The sequence below is a fragment of the Natator depressus genome, chromosome 2 (genome assembly GCF_965152275.1).
Source record: "Natator depressus isolate rNatDep1 chromosome 2, rNatDep2.hap1, whole genome shotgun sequence".
NCBI classification, from domain to species: Eukaryota; Metazoa; Chordata; order Testudines; family Cheloniidae; genus Natator; species Natator depressus.
Window position 1 is genome coordinate 54,725,545 of NC_134235.1, and position 6,075 is coordinate 54,731,619.

Sequence of the window (6,075 nt, forward strand, 5' to 3'; positions counted from 1 at the left end):
CTGGGGCTTATTCTCCCAGTAGATTTCCTCCTTCTTCCTGACCAACTCCCTTTGCCTCTAGAGAGTGACTGCAGGCCCCTTCCCTGTAAGCCTCCTTCTGGTCTCACTTCCTGGGCTTCATCTGCAGTTAGGATTTATCAATCCCTGCGTTCCCTCCAGGTGCAGCATATAAGGTTAGTTGGCCCCTTCCGGCCCACAATAGCCCACTCAGGGCTTGTGTGGCGCGAACAGCCCATCACACCCATTTTTCTGTTCCTTTAGTTCCACATCATCTCTCAAAGCCCCAAATCCCTTTCTGCTCCAGTAAGCCCCTGAGAGTTTCCCTATTCTGACCCCAAGGATGTACCTTCTCTCTGATTCTTACTGTTATCTCTGATCCTGTTTCTCCTTGTCTCCAAACAGTTTCCAACATGCCCAATGACAGCACATTAGTTAGATTAGCTATAATACTGAAAAATATATGTTCTTATGCTACAATAATGAGGACCATATAAGTCTCTATGTACTGTAGGTAGACTGTGCTGCTTTCGAGATGTGGCTTTCTCTGATTGGCTCTGGATGGCTGCTCTGTTGAAATCTCATGAGATTAGCTTGCCCTGGTCAGAAAGTGCCAGAATACATCTCCTCACACATTAATTCAAGCTGAGGCTTCAAATTCATGACACTTGAAGATGACAGCCCTCCTGGCAGAGATGGCCAGACCTGCTGAGACCCAAAGAGGGATTTCAGAAAGGCCTGTTGGGGCTCAGGAAGGAAGAGGAGGTAAATATCTAAACATTTTCAAACCAAATTACAGTTATGTCTACCCTTACATCCCCTAAAACTTGCTTTCCAATTTGACTTCTTTATCCAAATAGATTACATAGGGTTTTAGTTTGATAAATAAAATAAAACAGCAAAAGAAACAAACAAAAGTGCCTCAAAGGAACATCAGGTATAAATGTGGATCATTGTAATTATTTATTTAAATGCATAGACATTACACATTAGTTCAAAATAATCTATATTTCTTTATGTTTTCATAACATCAAGAATTGAAACATGAATACTAATAGATATCTCAGTTGTAACATATATATGTCATCATATAATATGGAAAAAATATGTTCAATAATTCTCTGCAACACCTGTGTCAAATGAACTTTCTTCTCAGACAAACATTTTGTGAAAAGAAAGAAAGAAAGAAAGAAAGAAAGAAAGAAAGAAAGAAAATCCTAAAAATGTGTGAGAAACAAGAAATTGCATTGCATAAATACTTAAAACATTTTGGGGTTGGTTTTCAATAGCAAGAACCAAATCTTTTGTTGTATGTATGAATGCCAAAACCGTCTATTCTGTTATGGTATGGTATGGTATGGTATGGTATGGTATGGTATGGAAGAAAATGAAGAGAAAACCAAATATACAAGCATTTAGTAATTATAGATGATCTGAAATCAGTTTACTTATTAAATGAATCCCAGCATTCAAGCACCTCTTTAATGAAACAATAAGACCTCACAGGAAACAAAGATTTACTTCTTCAGAGCAATCCCCTATTGCCACTAACTCCCTGTGAGGAGGGTATTATCTTGAACTTTGTATCTAAATAGTTCCTGCCTTGTGTGATGATGTGCTGAAGCTCCACTGAGTTTGTAGGAAGATTTTTATCAGGGTGAACAGCATAGCGGGGTGCACTATATTGTTATGAGCTAAACATGGGGAAACCCGTTTTCCACCTTGATTTTTGTCATTTTGCAGAAGAAAATAATTTTGAATTCAAAATGTTTTATTCCTGTTGTCTCTGTAGTGCTTCTCAAAGGAGAGCTCTGCACAGTAATGCTGTTAAGCATGTTGGAAGTGGATTGCTCCTAAACCAGGAGTTGAAGCACATTCCATTAATCAGTCTGAATCAAGTATTGCAATCCATAACAATATAACTAGGAAGTACTTCCTGTTTGCCAGACAATAACCATATCCTGAGCCAAACTCAGTAACCAAAGACTGAGCAGAAGGGAGGCCTGGAAATTATGATTAATAATAAACTAAAATTTCATAAATTAATCAGAAGTATTTTTTTTCCTCTAGAAGAAATGAGAAGTTGAGGGGACCATGTTCATTGTAGGCATAACAATGGTGAATTCTGAGGGAAGCTCTGAAACCCAATGTATGGGTTCACATACTCTCTGGTTATCAGAACGAGTGCATAGTTAAAAGCCAGGATGCAGGAATTTATATATGTCACATTTACAGAAAACCACCAATAAAAATGGCAAGTCATTTGTGAGCTGCCCTCAGGTTGGCTAAGATCATCCACTTTAGTAAATGAAATCAACAGTAATTGAGGGAAACTTTACTCACAAGACTCAAGGCTTTACAAAATATCTTATTACTAGGTGGATAAGGCCCCTGTCAGTAATGATTTCAAATTGCCTATGAACATATTTTAATGATCCCAAATCTCCTCTGGGGGAACAACCTACTTCAGGAACTCTCAGATTCACTTTGCTCAAATGGCCCTGTGAAGCCTTACATCCCTCTTCCTAGGGATCAGTTCACTCCCCACTGAATTCCAAGGGAAATTAATTAGGCCTCAATTGAAGTCAATGGGAATTTTGCCACTGATTTCAATAGATCCAGAATCAGACAGTTAGGTAAGAGAAGATAAGGAAGAAAACTAGATTTCAATGGAGTTGCATGGATGTAACTGAGAGTAGAATTAGACTTCAAATGTACACAACTCTCTTAGCAACCCTGGGAGTTAAGCACACGAATCTGGAAGAAAGAAAGCTCCACAGAAAAACTGGTAAATATCACAGCTAGGGTCTTATATATATGCTAAAGAAAAGACAGCAATTCCTGCTTGTGGACCTATTGAAATCAGTGGCAAAATTCCTATTGACTTCAACTGAGGCCTAATCCCTTTCCCTGGGAATTCAGTGGGGAGTGAACTGATCCCTAGGAAGGGGGATGTATGGCTTCACAGGGCCATTTGAGCAAAGTGAACCTTAGCGTTTCTGGAGTAGATTATTCCCCTGGGAGGAGATTTGGGTTCACTTAAATGTGTTCAGAGGCAATTTGAAATTATTACTGACAGGGACCTTATCCACCTCCCAATCTTCACATAGGACACTTATTGACAATAATGAGAAAGTTCCTTAAGTGCAAAGTGTAATGACGACAGGGTTTTTTGTTTTGTTTTTTAGAACAGTCTAAATTTTCCCCTTTGATGCATGTAAGGCTCTTATTTAAATCAGCGGGAGCCATATGCATGCTTCTGAAAGCAGAATTTGGCCCAATGACTCTTTGGCCTACCCACAGATGCTCTGCTCCACTGAACATGGCTCACAAGCACTAGAGCATGTATTGTAACATCAGAAATAAAACTAATCTTCTGCAAAAATGTCTCCAGCACCAGAATATATCGCTTAGCACCAAAAAGGCAGCCTTTGCTAGCCATTTGCTCAGTAAATGACACAACAGTGAGTCAAAACTATCACAGGCAATTATTATAACACGAAGGGCTCCACTGGGTTCTTAATGGCATTGCTGCATCCTTTTAGCTTTTTACTCCTATAACTCTAATAAGTGTCTCTTATTTTAAATCACAGTTATTCTTCATCCCTATTTTATTTCTTGTACAGTTTTGTAAATATCTGTTTTATATTTAAAGTAAAACAAAAGATATTGTATCCAAAAGGAATATTTTTCCAATAGCCAGTCTACTGTTATAAAAGCACACTGCTATTCTGCTCTGTAGGGAAAAAAAAGTGCCGACTTGTAAACCTATGAAATGGGTGGAATATTCCCATGGTATTTGGGGTTTTGGGGGTTTCTCTTTTCTCAGTGTAGCTCTGTAATGGTGAGGGAATATTATATGACACCTTTGGTCTTCAGCACATTTCTGCTATTTTTATTCCAACAGCATTTTGTGTCAGGTAATCAATCAAGCAGCATTGACACAGGCTATCAAAGTAGATGGTTGCTGGCATTGTCATTATTCAACCCAAGGGAAAGCTGATGAGAGAAATTACAGGGATTCAAATAGATAATGCACGTTTATAAAAAATTGAAGAGTAAACTGCATTTGGTTAGTCAAATGTCCAGTTAGTTGTAACCTTCTCTGTTAAATGAAATATGTTAAACTAAATGTTTGTTGCTGGTTTTCTCAGAAGCTGCTCTTATGAAATAGCTTATATCCATATTATTTCCTGCTGCTGCTGTAAATTACAGTGTGATTATGACAGATATAATTATCCGTAGCACCATTACTGTGTTTTGAAAAAAACTGCACCCCTGTTTGATAGTAGCAAAGTTTGCTATTAGTTATATCTACAGAAAACAAAATATTCCAAATGATCAGCTTATTATTACCAAGTTAAAAAAAGTAACAGATACAATAACATATATACCCGTTATAATACTTTCAGCTGAATTACAGAATTATAAATTAATTTACAATTTCTAGTTCTGTTTGGAAAGTGTACCACACAATGTACAAGTTGCAAGTTACAAAGTGCATAGTTATTAAACATTAACTCCAATCCTTAGGCTCTGCAGCTTAGAACTTTTGTTAACATAGTCTCTGCCTGTTATTTTTTACAAATTTTTGCAAATGTAAGGAAATGCAAACATGTAAAATTTTATCTGTTCCCCCTTCATCCGCCAAAAAACATCTGTCATGTGGAACAAAAATGCATTTTGCCTCTATATTCCTTAGTCAAAAACTCCCATTGGGTTACAGAACATGGCCTATGTACCACTTAAAACTAAACCTTTCAAACAGAGCCTTAAGTGCTGTAGAGACCTTGTGTTTTCCTTTTGCAAAGGGGTGAATTTCACCCAGTTGGACTATTTGACCAAGTGAGGACTGCAGAACCTCAAGCCCATTGTTAACAGTGAGGAAAACCTGTAACATTTAAATTGTTACTAAAATAATAGTTACAGAAACATCACACATGGTTTGGTTTTTAAGTTCTGATGCCTAGTGGCATTATATACTTCTCTAATTATTGTCTTGTCAGACAAAGGAATGTCACCCAGAGACATGCTTGAAGAGCTACAGTACAATAAATGACTTTCTCTGAGTTAGTGTCAAATCATAGAGATCTGAAAAGTGATCATTCCATTTGCCATATACTACAACACTCATTCTGTCCATATAATTGATCCCTTTGGCAATAGGGTTGACTACATGTAAATTATTCCCATATTTGTAATTTTAGTAAAGTTATCCTGTACTCTGGTGGCAGACTTTCTTAACCAGCCTTGGGAAGAGGACATCTTTGCTTTAAAATAAAATGCATATATGATTGGTTCTGGTGAAGCTATACTATACCACTCTAATTGTTCTACTGAATCTGGCTGTTCCAAAGCTCATGAACTTCAAAGCTCCCAACACATCTGTGCCAGGCAGAGTGGAAATGTGGGAAATTGTAAACAACTAATCACTTGTATTCCCTGTTCATCATGAGCAAAATTCTGCTTTGCGATATGAAGGTACAACTCTCAGTCACTTCAATGACAGTTGCACACATGTACCTGAGGGCAGAATTTGGACCCTGGTCTGTTACGCGTACCATCCAGGAAAGCTATCCCTACATATATACAGTGTTCTAGTTTCAGCTGTAATCCCTTTCTCCATAAATTTTCTACTTAGCTCCCACAAGAAGTTTGCTTTTTGGGGGAGAGTAAATATCTTTTTCTTCGCTGGTTTATAAAGATACTTTTCAGGAAATAGCCTCACCAGATTGTGTAAAGGACTCTGTCAACTGTTTTACAGATTCTGTTTGTTTGTTGCACACTGTTAAAAAATCCCCCCCCCCTTTTTTTAAATAAAAATTCCATTTTCACTTTGTGCTTTTTATTTGGGATATCCGCTAGTCAAAATTGGGCAACACTTAGGCCTAATTGGAAGTTTTACCTATAGGACTATTTCAGCTAGGGATGTGATCTTTTTTTTTTTTAACTGACATATTTATAAGGTAAAAGCCCTAGTATGGATGCAGATATACTCGTATAAAGGTGTTTTATGCCAATATAGTTATTCCCCTTCCTATACGGAATAGTTATAATGGTAAAAAGTGCCTTTACACT